The 15,209-nt window shown below is 32.8% G+C and overlaps 1 protein-coding gene across 2 annotated transcripts in view; it reads left to right on the top strand.

Moving 5' to 3' along the window:
• Positions 1–15,209, top strand: part of LOC114342228 (zinc finger CCCH domain-containing protein 13) — a 158,488-nt gene that overhangs the window by 48,264 nt on the left and 95,015 nt on the right. The gene's annotated exons all lie outside the window — the stretch shown is intronic.

Here is a 15,209-nt window from a genome sequence, read left to right as displayed (position 1 = left end):
GACTTTAAATAAAAAGACCAGTTTGGAGGTTCAATAAAAAAACACGGTTTTTTCTTAATGGGATGGGTACGTATTTTCGGCTGCAATGCTATTCAAATGGATATTCATTTTTTTCGAATCCTGAGAAATCTAATAAGTATTTTTGAAAAATTTAAACGCAGAATGAAAGATTACGTTATTAGTGATGGCCAAAAGTCCCTGAGAACTTCTATAATGTTTATTTTAATAAGTTACAGAGGTGAAAAACTAAGAGAAAATTTAGTGTGTTTTTAATTTCAAATATCTCATTCAAAATAAACTTTTATTTATTCTAAGGGACTTTCGGATCTTGGTAATAATTTAGTCTTTCATTCTGCGTTTAAATTTTTCAAAAATATTTATTGTTTTTTTCAGGATTCGAAAAAAATGAACACAATGTCCGTGGTAATATTTTTCAAATCTATCTTTGTCATACAACACACTCAGTCGAATAGAATATTGTCAGCATATTGTCAGTCAGACAGTGACAATCAGTGACAATTTTAAATATTTGACATGAATCGGGAATATTTTAAGTTGTTGATTAAATAATATTGATATATAGTGTATTTGACGAATAATTGATTTAAGACGTGAACTTAATAAAAAGTTATTTATTGTTTATTATTTATGGAAGATCCAAGCAAAGAATACATCAAGATATATTCTGTGATCCAAGTATTTTGTTGTTAAAGATGTTCAAAATTGTAATCGTTCCATAGTAACAATATATTATTAAAAAATCACTTTAACACTTTTCCTCTTTTCTCGATTGAGTATTAGTTTTTGTTGTACATATAAATTATTACAATCACTGAATACATAGTTAGTGAAAAAATTATCAGTAGTAATTGCACAAGAGCTCTAAAATTCTATATTAATTTTAGAGATCGAGTGCAATTTGTTGCGATTATTTCATGAATAAAACTGTTCAAAACCAAAATTTTATTGTAATTTATTTATGTAAGTACAAATTAGTACAATTAAACACACAGTTGTTATAAATATTTGACGGTTGAAAGTCATCACTTTTATAATTTTTAAAACATTAATTGTCATTAATGCCACTGAATGTATTTTTTCATCGCAACCAAGGGCATCTGACGTAATATACTTGACGAAGGGAAATTATCAAAAATTATTATCAGTTTAATTTTTATTGATGTAGCTTTCTATTGGTCAGAATCTCCTATGAATGAAATAATCACATTTATTAACTGAAATAATAATTTGCAATTATATAAATAAACAGTTATCTAAGAACATTTAAAAGCCATCTATTTAAGTTAATTATGACATTGTCAAGTAGAACGACATTCTAGTAATGTTTACATATCCATACCAGTGTGAATTTTACTACACGTAATTGGCCAAGTAAAGACAGAAAAAGTAGGGATAGCCGTAAAATATTTGCGAATTATGTACCCATGGCTTTAAAAAAAACCAGTTGGTTTAAACCAAGGTTTTAAGCTTTTTTTTGAAAAATGGCTTTGGCAGAGCCAATTAGCCAGACTTGTTTGTGATTGATTGCAGATTCATAGTCATAAATTTCTTATAAACATAAGTACATTCTACAATATTATTTTTATAGATACATTGGTACATTGTGCAGCTTTTTTTTATTTTGTTTTTTTTTTTAATTATTTTACTGTTTTTTTAATATATATTTTAATTTTTGCGAAACACTTTTTTTACTTCTTTTTTTTTCTATTCTTTTTTTATTTTTGTTTCTATTTTTTTTTTCTTTTTTTTTATTTATTATTTTTTTGTTATTATTTTATTATGTGTTTTTTATATATATATATATATATATATTTTTTAATTTTTTCAAACCACATTAACAAATTATGCCTATTATATTACGTTTACAACTTGTATTTACATAATTTAACATGTTTATAAATGAGATGAAGAATTTCCATATCATTTGTAAATATTAAAGTATTAAGGTTTATTGGGAAAAAACATTTTAAATATTTTAATTCCTTATAAAGGTCGTTTATGTTATTTATGTTTAAATGACATTCTAATATGACATGTGTTAGATCTCCGATTTTGCCACAAGTACAATTGGGAGTATGGCGTAAGAGCATGATTGGCTCTCAGCCGATTAATGGTCTTTATAAAATGTCTGTTATATTCTTTGTAAAACCATCTTTTTGAGAATATCCTAGGGTTACAATGAGCAAAATTTGAGCCAGTATTACATTCTCTGTAATGCAATTGCCAATTATTTTTAAGTTTTTGTCTGCTAAAAGTATCAATATCTGAAGCTGGAATTAAATTTTTGTTTATTTTTTCTTCGATCACATAAGCTGATTTAGCAAAATTGTCAACTATTTCATTACCTTTTATTCCCGAATGACCCTTAATCCAAGCAATTGTTACATTTACTCCTAATTGTGTAATTTCAAACAGAGTTTTAAGTATATTCAATTCAATGTGGTTTATGTGTTTGACTGTTTGAATGTTACTTAATCTGTCCACCACGCTTTTACTGTCAGTAAATATAACATAATTGCTAGTTGGATTCAGTAGTACATACTGAACAGCAAACATTACTATCATTTCTGCTGTGTATATTGAGCATTCAATAGGTAGGCTATATTGATGATGGTAATTTTTATTTTCGTGGAATACTGCACAGCCCCCGTTCCATTTGCGTCTTTTGACCCATCGGTAAATATGTACTGAAAATTTGACCATTTTTCTCTAATAAGTATATCAAACATATTTGGCGGTAAATGTGAGTTTAAATAACATGTTTTAACCTTGTTAGAAAATAATGTTTTTGTCATTGCACTGTACTAAGGCGGAATTTGGCTTTTATAGATAACTTCACTGTACTTTACCGTACTTAGATAACTTTCTACCAAAGGTATAGATTTTTTAGTTCTCCAGTACCTATTAGTCTAAGAGCTGGGAGCGGATTTTGTGCGTGATAAGTAATATGGAAAAACTATATGGGGATATGTTGAACTAGTTGTGTACATTACTCTCCCCAACGGCCGGAAACCAGAGTTGGGGCCGAGGGTAGATATAAGGGGTCAAAGTCCCGGTTTTTATTATTTTTTTTGTGACGCTTTTGATAGAGATAGTGCACCAAAATTTGGGAATTAGTAGGTCATGACGTAACTAATTTAAATCTCCAGGGGCGGAACGCTGCGTGGCCGACAAAGGGGTGGGGGAAGGGTTGAATATTAAAATTATAATTGGGTTTTTGTGACGTTCCTGATCGAAATAGTGCACCAAAATTTGGGATTAAGTAGACCATGACATAACTAAGTAAAATCCCCAGAGCCGGAAAACAGATTGGGGGACGAGGGTAGTTATAGGAGGTTAAAGTCGCGGTTTTTATTATTTTTTTTTTGTTACGCTTATGATCGAGATAGTGCACCAAAATTTGGGAATTAGTAGGTCATGACGTAACTAATTTAAATCTCCAGGGGCGGAACGCTGCGTGGCCGACAATGGGGTGGGGGAGGGGTGAATATAAAAAAAATTATAATTGAGTTTTTTGTGACGTTCCTGATCGAGATAGTGCACCGAAATTTGGGAATAAGTAGACCATGACATAACTAAGTTAAATCCTTAGAGCCGGAAACCAGAGTGGGGGACGAGGGTAGTTATAAGGGGTCAAAGTCGCGGTTTTTTCTATTTTTTTTTCTGACGCTAATGATCGAGATAGTGCACCAAAATTTGGGGATAACTAGTTCATGACGTAACTAAGTAAAATCTCTATGGGCGAACGCTGCGTGTCCGACAAAGGGGTGGGGCTGCAGGGGTGAATATATAAATTATAAGTGGTTTTTTGTGATCGAGTTGGTGCCCCAAAATTTGGGAATAATTAGATTATGGCATAACTAAGTAAAATCTCCAGGGGCGGAACACTGTGTGGGGGACAAATGGGTGGGGGCAGAGGTGAATGTAAAAATTATAGGGGTTTTTTTGTGACGTTCGTGATGGATATGGTACGCCAAAATTTGGCAATAGTAGATCATGACATAACTAACTAAAATCTCCAGGGGCGGAACGCTGCTTGGGTATAAAGGGGTGGTGGGTACGGTTGAATATACAAATATAGGGGTTTTTGTGACCTTCGTTAACGAGATAGTGTACCAAAATTTGGGAATAAGTAGATCATGAAAAAACTAAATAAAATCTCCAGGGGGCGGACAAGGGTGAATACGCAAATTTTTTGGGTGATGCTCGTCAACGAGAATATGTCCGTAACTTGCACAATTCATTTATTGTAGAATCAAAATCCAAAAGAGCGGACAGCTAGGTGGGGTCAGCTAGTTTTGTTAAAAACGGTGTCACAATATTTTCATAAATAATGTAGAGAAAAACTAAATTTTTTTATATTTTTCAAAATAACATTATAACATTGATTTATGCAAATAATTATAATTATTGTTCTCGAAAATTTATTATTAATTGATAAAAACAATGATGAAATTAGAAAAAATTCATGGTTTTTCATTGGAAAATGTAATTTTATTTACATCTACAAGTACTAAGAGGCTACATCAGTGTGTAATTAATATTAATTCGAGCGAAAGTTTTGCCGCACTGTTTTTCGAAAATTTTGCGAACCTTTGGCAACAGTGCCTCGGAAGTAGGTGACACTATCAAAGACGAAAGTACAATATTGTAATTAGTCATTGTGATAACGGTGACTATTTCTCTATGTTGCTAAATGTTGTCAGTTAAGTTCAATTTCTTGTTATAGATAAACGATTTTAATATGTAGTTCCAATGTGACACAAAATCTAGGCATGGAATAAAAAGTTTATTCGAAGATAGTGTAATTTTTTGTTTTTCTTTTATTTAATTATACTTAGAGTAATTTCCACATACTAACATATTTTTCAAATTGTTCTGTGTACCGCTATTCTTTAATATAGTACGTATATGTGTGTCAAATAACCCGACAAAATATTCAAAACAAAAGCTGCAATCTTGGAAGGCGTTTTTCGTCTTGATGACGCGCTGATGTAGCCTTTTAACATATATAAAAATTTACTTAAAGATATACTTTATACAATACATATAAATTACATTAGTCATCATCACCGCTAATATTATTATCATCAGACTCGTTATTATCATCATTTTCATCACTTTCACACTCAAAATCATCCATCTCATTTTCAGACTCATCATCCCCTATAACAATATCTCGAATAGATTCTGGCAACTGTGGGCCTTTAAACCAATTAAATTTATAGGAATTATCATCAGCCAGTTTCCATCCATAATCAGTAGGAATGAGTACTGTTGGAACTGATTTATGAGCATTTAGCCAAATATTTGTTATATATTGTGCTCTTAAAAAGTGCTCATATAATTCAACTTTACAAGGTGGGAAACTTGAGGCATCAAAGTTTTTTAGTTTTTTCTTACAAAATGGTTCATCGACATCATTCATCTTATATTGACGGTTAAATAATTTATATCGCATAGAATTCACATCCCGATCAACAATCTTTTTTGTGGGAGCTAAACCATATAGTTGACAAATAAAAGTTTCTATAACTCTAAAAACCTCATCTGGATCTTGATCAATATTTCCAAGGGAATAAAATGCTTTTTGGTATCTTTCTGACTTAACTAATACATTGAATGGCCTTTTTTTCCCTTTTCTATATAAACTAGGGTTATAATCGCAACCTGTTAGGGCGTGAAAACCTGCTAAAGCTTTGCATAATATTTCGCCATACTGTTTATAAATTTGACAAACATCAATGAACTTTTTTTTTCCTGCTACTCCACTTTCAATCCAAATTTTTGAGTTACTTTTTAAATTATGCATATTGCTTAATAAAATTATGAGTATATCAGTATCTGAGCATTTTACTGTAATATTGGAATCTTTTTGAATTTGACAAATGTGAAAAACAATTTTGGTGTCAGCCTCTTCGTGGGCAGGACAGCTGAAATGAGGTACCACAACTTTTTCAACATTCCCAACAGCATTAACTAAAAATGTATGGCATTCGTAGAAATTAACGACAAGTTTTTTTTTGTCCAATAAAGGGTGCTACCTCATTTTTTCCCCAAAATGTTAAGAAAAAGTTCACCAATGCTTCTTTGAATTTATTATTACGCAATTCTTTCAAGAAATCTACAGGACGTTTTTGATTTGGACCTGTAATATTGAAACTGCGCTCAGCTTCATTGTTACCCCTTAAATTTCTTTCATAATTTTTGATTGAAGGCTTAAAGTATTGATCAAAGATTAAATGAATTTCTAAAGCAGTAGTATTGGTTATTTTTTTTAAAAATTTTTTGGCTATGTTACCAAATGTTTGGGGTATGTCGACAAGGCAATGAAGAATATAAAAACCGTCGATTACGTCAATCTCAGAACAGGAAGGTATTGTACCATTTGAGATATGTAGACACTCAACTAACAAAGATTTTTTGGTCTTGCAAATTGTTCCATCCATTTGGCACATAGACATTGGAACCGGTGTTATTGGATAGGTCAGAGCTTTTTCTACATCTGTATTATTAGTTAACGATATGCAAAGTAACCGACCAAACAAGTCTCTTTGAAGTCTAACTTCATGCACCTTGTTGTTTACAATAATTTTCTTTTTTACATGAGCTGATGCAAAATTCAGAATCTTATTTTTTGCAATAGGTTGTTCAAATCGGCTTTCAGATGTTGCACACTCCTTAATAAAAGTTTCTCTCAAATTTTTACCATTTAGTTCGATATTTAAAAGAAAATCTCTTACGTCACATGTTGTTGCTTTTCCGGTTGCTATATTGAATAAACTTTTATGGTCTATTTCAGTGTGTTTGAAGGGATTCATGTTTTCGTTAATAGTTCTTATAGAAGCTTTAACTTGCTTGTTTGATATAATTATTTTACTTTTTTCCAAATCAGAAGTTACATCTTGACATTTTTTTAAACCTGTAAAATCTAACACGTGAGAAACGATTGTTGTACGAATGCAACTACTTTTAGCCCAACGCTGTCTAGCTGATATAGAATTAGTAAAATGTGTTACTCCAGTTAAACGACGTGCAGCATCAGCATTTACTGTCTGTTCTAACGTTAAGTCAACGGGTATTCTCGAAAAAATATTTTTTGTTCTTTTAATGCCAAACATTCCCTTGTCGAATTCTACAGCAAGTTTTGGATGTGTTTTATCTAAATTTAATAAGTTATCATGATATTTACAAAGCCAGCGGGAATAATTTTGATGATTGAACAGAAAAAAGATGTCATTTAATTTTGGAATTATATATTTATATGTATCAAAATCTCCGGTACGAATACTGCGCGAAAAAATTAAATAATTTTGTATTAAGTTCATTAAAATTATATAAAATTGAGCGGTATAGCCATGGTCACCAGCCACAGTTTTCTCCTTGTACGCTATGTATTTTTTAATAAGTTTGGATAAATCTTCATTCTCAAAAGTAAGGGGAGATACCTTTTCAATAAAAATTGTATCAAGCAACTCACGAATGGAATCATCAATTGTTATTTCATTATCTGTCAGAAACTGATCAAAATGCAACATATGGAACGTAAGATATAGTATAGGGTATAAACGCTTACATCTATTAAAATGTTTTCCAGAGATAAAGCCGTTCACTGAGCCACTAGCTAAAAGTTCTGCTTCAACCATCAAAGTAGTAAGCCCACATTCGTCTATAAATTTTCCTATAGCGTGAAAATATGCCATCATAATGTGAAAATCGCCCAAGCGAATGAAAACGTTGTCAAATAAAGGTTTTTCAATATTTTGTATTTGCAAAGCCATTTTAGCAATAGCTAAATCATAGGAGACTTGCATGTAATTTTGCTTGCACTCTGAAGCTATTTGTTGAGCTTGTCTTAATGTTAAGTATACGACAGATTGATTTGTTGGAGAAAGATTTATGGGTGTTAAATAACTTACTCTTTGCTGGGTACTATCATCACTAATAATTTTGCTATTAAAACCAACCCATAAAGGTGTATTTGGTATTTCAAGAAAATGAGATAATAACCATAAAAAGTCAATTTTTTTCATGTAGTTGGCATTACTAGAAGTAATATTCCGTAATGGACTTTCTAGTGGTAACAAGGTATCTTTGAAAATCAGAGCTTTGTTATAATTTTGAATTTCAGGAGCAATTGCATCAAAAGTTCTTCGCCTCTTACACAAAGGAGATAAATTTCCTTTATTTGCCGCAGAATTCATCTCATGGCCTTCCTCGATATTTTGGTACAAAATTCCAACAGTATCGTGCAATGTATCTTTCCCATTAAGAGTTTCTACATACCTATCATAATTATCAAACGCTATACCCGTGCAATAGTCTGGTAATAAAACTGTATTTAAAGGACATATCACTGACTTATCATTTGCATAAAAAGTAGCTTCCGTTTCTAGTTCTTCAATAGTGTGATAACTACAACAATGACCATATCTATTACATATGTCAACTACTTTACGACTACTAGTTATGCTTTTTAAAGTCATACCTAATGTTATATGTTTAGAAGTTTTTATTTTACCGTCAGAAGCAGCATAGATTATATCGCAGGCTATAGAATAAATTTTTCTCATACAATTTTCGCTTTTAAGCCTTCTTGAATCATTATTAGTTATTATACATCGCAAAAGACTAATCAAATTCTCGGAAATGTCATCTATATCGCACTCACCGGCAATCAGGTGACTTGTCTCTAATTTTCTAGGCAGACGTTTTTTGTTAATAGATAAAATAGATTTTCTAACCCTAGTGCCGACGCGAGTTTGTTCTTCCAAATCGGTAATTTCGCCAAAAGTGCTCTCATTTATGTTACAACTCATTCGAGAAGCTATAAGTTTTTTCTTGAAAATTGTTATAATTTGTATCTGATTACCAAACCGGTTAATAAATTTATCTAACAAATGATGTTGAAAAAAATTACTGTCAAAGTCAACTTGATTTTCTTTTGCAAGATTACTTAATATTGTTAAATACTTATCCGTCAACACTTTCAAAGAATAAGAATTTTTGTTTTCAATTACATTAATTTCAACGTAATCACATATTTTTTCAAATGCTTTTTTGTGCAGATCTCTCACGTCATGCCATACTGTTCGCTCATTAGTAGGTCCATTAAATTGATAAACATACACTTGCTTACATTGAAAATGATAATAATAATACGAGCCTATAGAACTAATTTTGTTAAGCATTAGAGTATCATTTAATCCTTTCGCAACATTAGTAATAGTATTAAGAAGTGACTGGTCTGATGACTTATGTAATGGTACACGATGACATGTTTTACTCCTCTTTCTTCTTTTATCGCAAAACAAGCATCCCTCGTCTTCTTCGATATGACTTTCCGTTGCATGTTCGGTTGTTGTAAAGTCGATTGATGAATCTATTAATGAATAAAAAAACATAAGTAATAATTGTTACAAATTTACTCAATTTGCACGGAAAAAATGATATACTATACCTACTATGAAACATCCGCCAGGTCAATAGATTTCAAAATAATTGTTTTAAACGAATACTTAAAAAAATTAAATGGTTTGGAATTTTGTTCAAACAATTATTCCGTATATCTAACAGAAATTATATTTTTTCTAAAAATTATAAATTTATGTACCTACAGCTTCGGTCACTGTTTTATTTACACCTTCATTTTTACATGTATTTTAAATAATTTTTCGAGTTATTTATTTACCTTTTATTAATTTTAATCAACCTATTCTGGGTTTGCTACTGGTACCTAATTAATGTCACTTTGACGTAAAAATCTCGTGTAAACGAGACAAAAATTCAAAAAACCAGCTATTAATCTTATGAAAAAGTATAAACTCTGCAATGGCAGCAGTTATACAATTCTCAAGACAAGCCTTATTTTTTTAATTAATTTGGATCTCAAATAATCAATCAACTATATTGAAAGTATAATTGATTTCGATACTGTGTATATTGCAGTAGGTACATATTGCATATATATTATCCAATAATTACTTACCGGTATTTAAATTTTCCTCTGAAGATCCAGTTTTATTGTTGTAAGCTTCTACAATGGCCTTGTCAATCGATGTAAAAAACTTTTTACAATTACCATGATGACCACTTACATTATTCACCGAATCCGGCAAAATAATTTCTTGATATTTGAGTTTACACGCTTTTCTAATATCCAATATATCTCTGCAATATTTTAAAGAATCTTCATTGAACAAAATAATTCTATCATTTTCGTTACAAGCAATTTTTAGAACACACGAAGCAATAACGTTTTCATCCATTTTTGAATACAACAATACAACCGTTCACTCAAAAATCACAGGCGTTACATAGGCGTTACATGCAAGGATATCAAATATCGTTATTTGGATATCAAATTCAACGCTCCAAGAGATTCGTGTCGGAACTAACCCAAGCGGATGATGACGCAGGAAATTCAAAATTTAATTTCGGTAGGAAATTTTAAATATAGCTTTAACTATTTAAATATAATGTTGTCCAGTTGGAATTTTTTTTAAATTGGTAAATTTTTAGGAAAAATAACCCCCACCTAGCTCTGTGCCCTTCTGGATTTTGATCATAGACATTTAAATTAATCAATTGTGCAAATTGCAGACATATTCTCGAGGACGATCATCACTCAAAAGTTTTGCATATTGACCCCTTTGGTCCCCCATGCAGCATTACGTCTCTAGAGATTTTGCTAAGTTACGTCATGATTTACTTATTCCCAAATTTTGGTGCACTATCCCGATCACGAACGCTACAAAAACCTCTTATAAATTTAATACACACTCCTGCCCTTACCCCTTTGTTCCCCACACAGCGTTCCGCCCGTATATATTTTGTTTAGCTACGTCATGACCTATTTATTCCCAAATGTTGGTGCACTATTTCTATCAAGAACGTCACAAAAAACTCCTTATAATTTATATATTCACCCCTGCCCCTGCCCCTACCCATTGTCCACAAAAGCAGCATTCTGCACCTGGGTATTTTACTTAGTTACGTCATGAACTAGTTATTCCAAAATTTTGGTACATTATCTCGATTATAAGCGTCAGAAAAAAATAGTAAAAGCCGCGAATTTGATCCTTTATAACTACCCTCGTCCCCCCTCTAGTTTCCGGCTCTGGAGATTTTACTTAGTAATGTGATGGTCTACTTATTCCCAAATTTTAGTGCACTATCTCGATCAGGAACGTCACAAAAAACCCCTTATAATTTTTATATTCACCCCTGTCTCCACCCCTTTGTCGGCCCCGCAGCGTTCCGCCCCTGGAGATTTTAATTAGTTACGTCATGACCTACTTATTCCCTAATTATGGTGCACTACCTCGATCATGAGCGTCACAAAAAACCCCTTATAATTTTTATATTCACCCCTGTCTTCACCCCTTTGTCGGCCACGCCGCGTTCCGCCCCTGGAGATTTTAATTGGTTAGGTCATGACCTACTTATTCCCAAATTTTGGTGCACTATCTCGATCATGAGCGTCAGAAAAAAAATAATAAAAACCGCGACTTTGACCCCTTATAACTACCCTCGTTCCCCACTCTGGTTTTCGGCTTTGGGGATTTTACTTAGTTAGGTCATGGTCTATTTATTCCCAAATTTTGGTGCACTATTTTGATCAGGAACGTCACAAAAAACCCCTTTTAATTTTTATATTCACCCCTGTCCTCACCCCTTTGTCGGCCACGCAGCGTTCCGCCCCTGGAGATTTTCATTCTTTACACCATGGTCTACTTATTCCCAAATTTTGGTGCACTATCTCGATCATGAACGTCACAAAAAAAAATAATAAAAACCGCGACTTTGACCCCTTATAACTACCCTCGTCCCCCACTCTGGTTTCCGGCTCTAAGGATTTAACTTAGTTATGTCATGGTCTACTTATTCCCAAATTTTGGTGCACTATCTCGATCAGGAACGTCACAAAAAACTCAATTATAATTTTTATATTCACCCCTCCCCCACCCCATTGTCGGCCACGCAGCGTTCCGCCCCTGGAGATTTAAATTAGTTACGTCATGACCTACTAATTCCCAAATTTTGGTGCACTATCTCGATCATAAGCGTAACAAAAAAAATAATAAAACCGCGACTTTAACCTCCTATAACTACCCTCGTCCCCCAATCTGTTTTCCGGCTCTGGGGATTTTACTTAGTTATGTCATGGTCTACTTAATCCCAAATTTTGGTGCACTATTTCGATCAGGAACGTCACAAAAACCCAATTATAATTTTTATATTCAACCCTTCCCCCACCCCTTTGTCGGCCACGCAGCGTTCCGCCCCTGGAGATTTTAATTAGTTACGTCATGACCTACTTATTCCCAAATTTTGGTGCACTATCTCTATCAAGAGCGTCACAAAAAAAATAATAAAAACCGGGACTTTGACCCCTTATATCTACCCTCGGCCCCAACTCTGGTTTCCGGCCGTTGGGGAAAGTAATGTACACAACTAGTTTAACATATCCCCATATAGTTTTTCCATATTACTTATCACGCACAAAATCCGCTTCTATCTCTCCGACTATATGAGTGAGGTCTAAAACTGATAGCTCATGTAGATCTTGAAGGTATTTACATTTTTTGGACAGAATTCGAGTTGTAAATTTATCACTGAGAAATTGGCGGCGTAAATGCAATGGAGGTTCCACTGCTTCATTTTCCATTATTTGGACTGGAGTGGATTTTAAATAACCTAGGCATAATCTTAAGCATTTATTTTTTTGAATTTCAAGTTTATTTAGAAGTGTATTGGTCGCTGATCCAAATAAATGACAGCTATAGTCGAGAATGGGTCTGATCATGTTACGGTAAAACATCAAAGCAATATTTGGGTCTGCTCCCCAATTTGTTTTACAGAAAGCTCTTAAAATATTTATTGAATTTTCTGATTTTTTAACAATATGATGAATGTGATCTTTCCATGACAATTTCCTGTCTAGATAGGTACCAAGATACTTAACACAGCTTTTAATTGGAAAATTAAATTTTCCAACGTTAAGATTGCCTTGTGGAACTCTACGCTTTTTTGTAAAGTAACACACCTCAGTTTTTGTGTCAGAAATTGATAATCCTACTTCTTCATAGCACTGATTTACGATTTCTAATGCGACTTTTAAATTATCCTCGCATCTACTTAACAATTTTCCTTCTGTATATAAAACAACATCATCAGCATATTGAAGAATTTTTGTATTGTTGGGTATACTAACTTCAAGATCTATGTTGTACAGGATGTATAAAATCGGGCTTAAAATACTCCCCTGTGGCAATCCAATATTAGTTAGTCGAGGATATGAAAATTCATCATTATTAATTTTTAAATAAGTTAATCTGTTGTAATATAAAGATTTTGAAAAGAGAGCAAATGAATTAGGGATTCCAATATACAACATTTTTTTGTAAAGAATGTCTAAATTAACATTATCAAAAGCAGCGGAAATGTCAAGGAACGCAGCTGCTGTAGACATTTCTTGTAAAGTTCAGTTGAATTGACGTAACTAGAGCTGCAGTTGCATCTTGAGTAGACCTAGACTTGCGAAAACCATATTGGGATCTTGGAAGTATACCATCGTGTTCTAACCAATGTTCAAATCTATTTTTAATTATTCTTTCGAATGTTTTTAAAAGACATGAACACAAGGAGATAGGTCGGTAAGAATTTGGATCACGGTCTGGTTTGCCAGGTTTTTTAATAGGAATTATCAGGTATTCTTTCCAACTATTTGGTACTGGTATCTTATTTGTCCAAATATTGTTGAAAATGTTTAGTAGTGAAATTTTATGTTCGATCGGTAAGTTGTACAACAGCGAATATGACACATTGTCTATACCTGGAGAAGTATTATTTCTTTGTTCAAGGGCTCGATGCAATTCCCATAGATGAACATTTTCGTCAAAATTGTGGTTTTGTCTGGATACTGTTTGAATATCTTCTTGTACGGTGTCGTCATTTGGAGCCCATGCCGGAGCAATTTTTCTGTGGAAATCTTGCAACCATGTATCTTCTGGATCAATAGGTACTCTGTTGGCTTGTTTGCGGTTTTTAAAACAATTAACTTTTCGCCAGACATCTTTTAATGGTGTTCTTGAGTTTAGGCTTTCGCAAAAATCAATCCAATTCTCCTTTTTTTTCTGTTTGAAGATTTTCTTTGCAACAGCGTCAAGTCGTTTATACTCTATTAAATTTTGGAGCGTTGGATTCTGTTTATAATTAATGAACGCATGTTTTCTACTTTCAGCTGCTAGTTGACACTGATTATTCCACCATGGTTTCGGAATATGGCTTCTGTTTTTTTTTCGTTAATGGAGGAATATTTTGGAATAGCGATGTTGGCTGCCTGGTTTATATGTGTTAACAATTCTTCGTAGATTAAAGGAACTTCCATTGCTTCCAAAGTACTGGCATAAGTCATCCAATTGGCTCTGCTAAGGTTCCATATTCTATGTTTTCTACTGGATGTGGCTTCTGTTGCGGAGAAACTTTGTGATGAACTAATGATTGGCACATGGTCAGATTTATGAGGTTCTAGTAGAGTATTCCAATGGAAATAAGAAGCAATATCTCGGGAACAAATGGTTAAGTCTACAGCAGAAGGTTTTTTGGAAATAGCGAGAGTGGGAGACCCATCCTTTAAATATTCTAAATTACAATATTCTATAGCATCTAGAAGATTTTTACCTAATCTATCATCAACTTCGCAACCCCACGCCAAATTGTGTGCGTTAAAATCGCCTCCTATTATAAATGGTTTTGATATATTTTCTAAAAAATGTATCCATTGTTGAATTGAAACTTTATTATTGGGTTCATTATATAAAGAAATTATATGTAAAGGTTTTCTGAAAGGTAAAATTTTAATTGAAATACAGTGGAACCTCGATAACTCGGATAATCGGGACCGCGACCGATCCGGGTTATCGAAAATCCGAGATAGCCGGAGAATATGGTAAAAATTAATAAAATACGGTATACATACTTACAGATAAACTCCGTTAGAATTGAAATAACATGAAATATATTTATAAATATGCACAGTACCTACTCATTAAAATTACTAAAAAAACCACCAAACCCAAACGTAAGCAAATGGAAGCGAACAATACAAGACACACAATACTAAAGACCATTGTTTATAAAAGAATTTTTTAAATAGTCTTTCCTAAACAATGCTGACAGTTTGA

The sequence above is a fragment of the Diabrotica virgifera genome, chromosome 3 (assembly GCF_917563875.1).
Source record: "Diabrotica virgifera virgifera chromosome 3, PGI_DIABVI_V3a".
Classification (NCBI taxonomy): domain Eukaryota; kingdom Metazoa; phylum Arthropoda; class Insecta; order Coleoptera; family Chrysomelidae; genus Diabrotica; species Diabrotica virgifera.
This window is presented reverse-complemented; position numbering and strand designations above follow the sequence as displayed.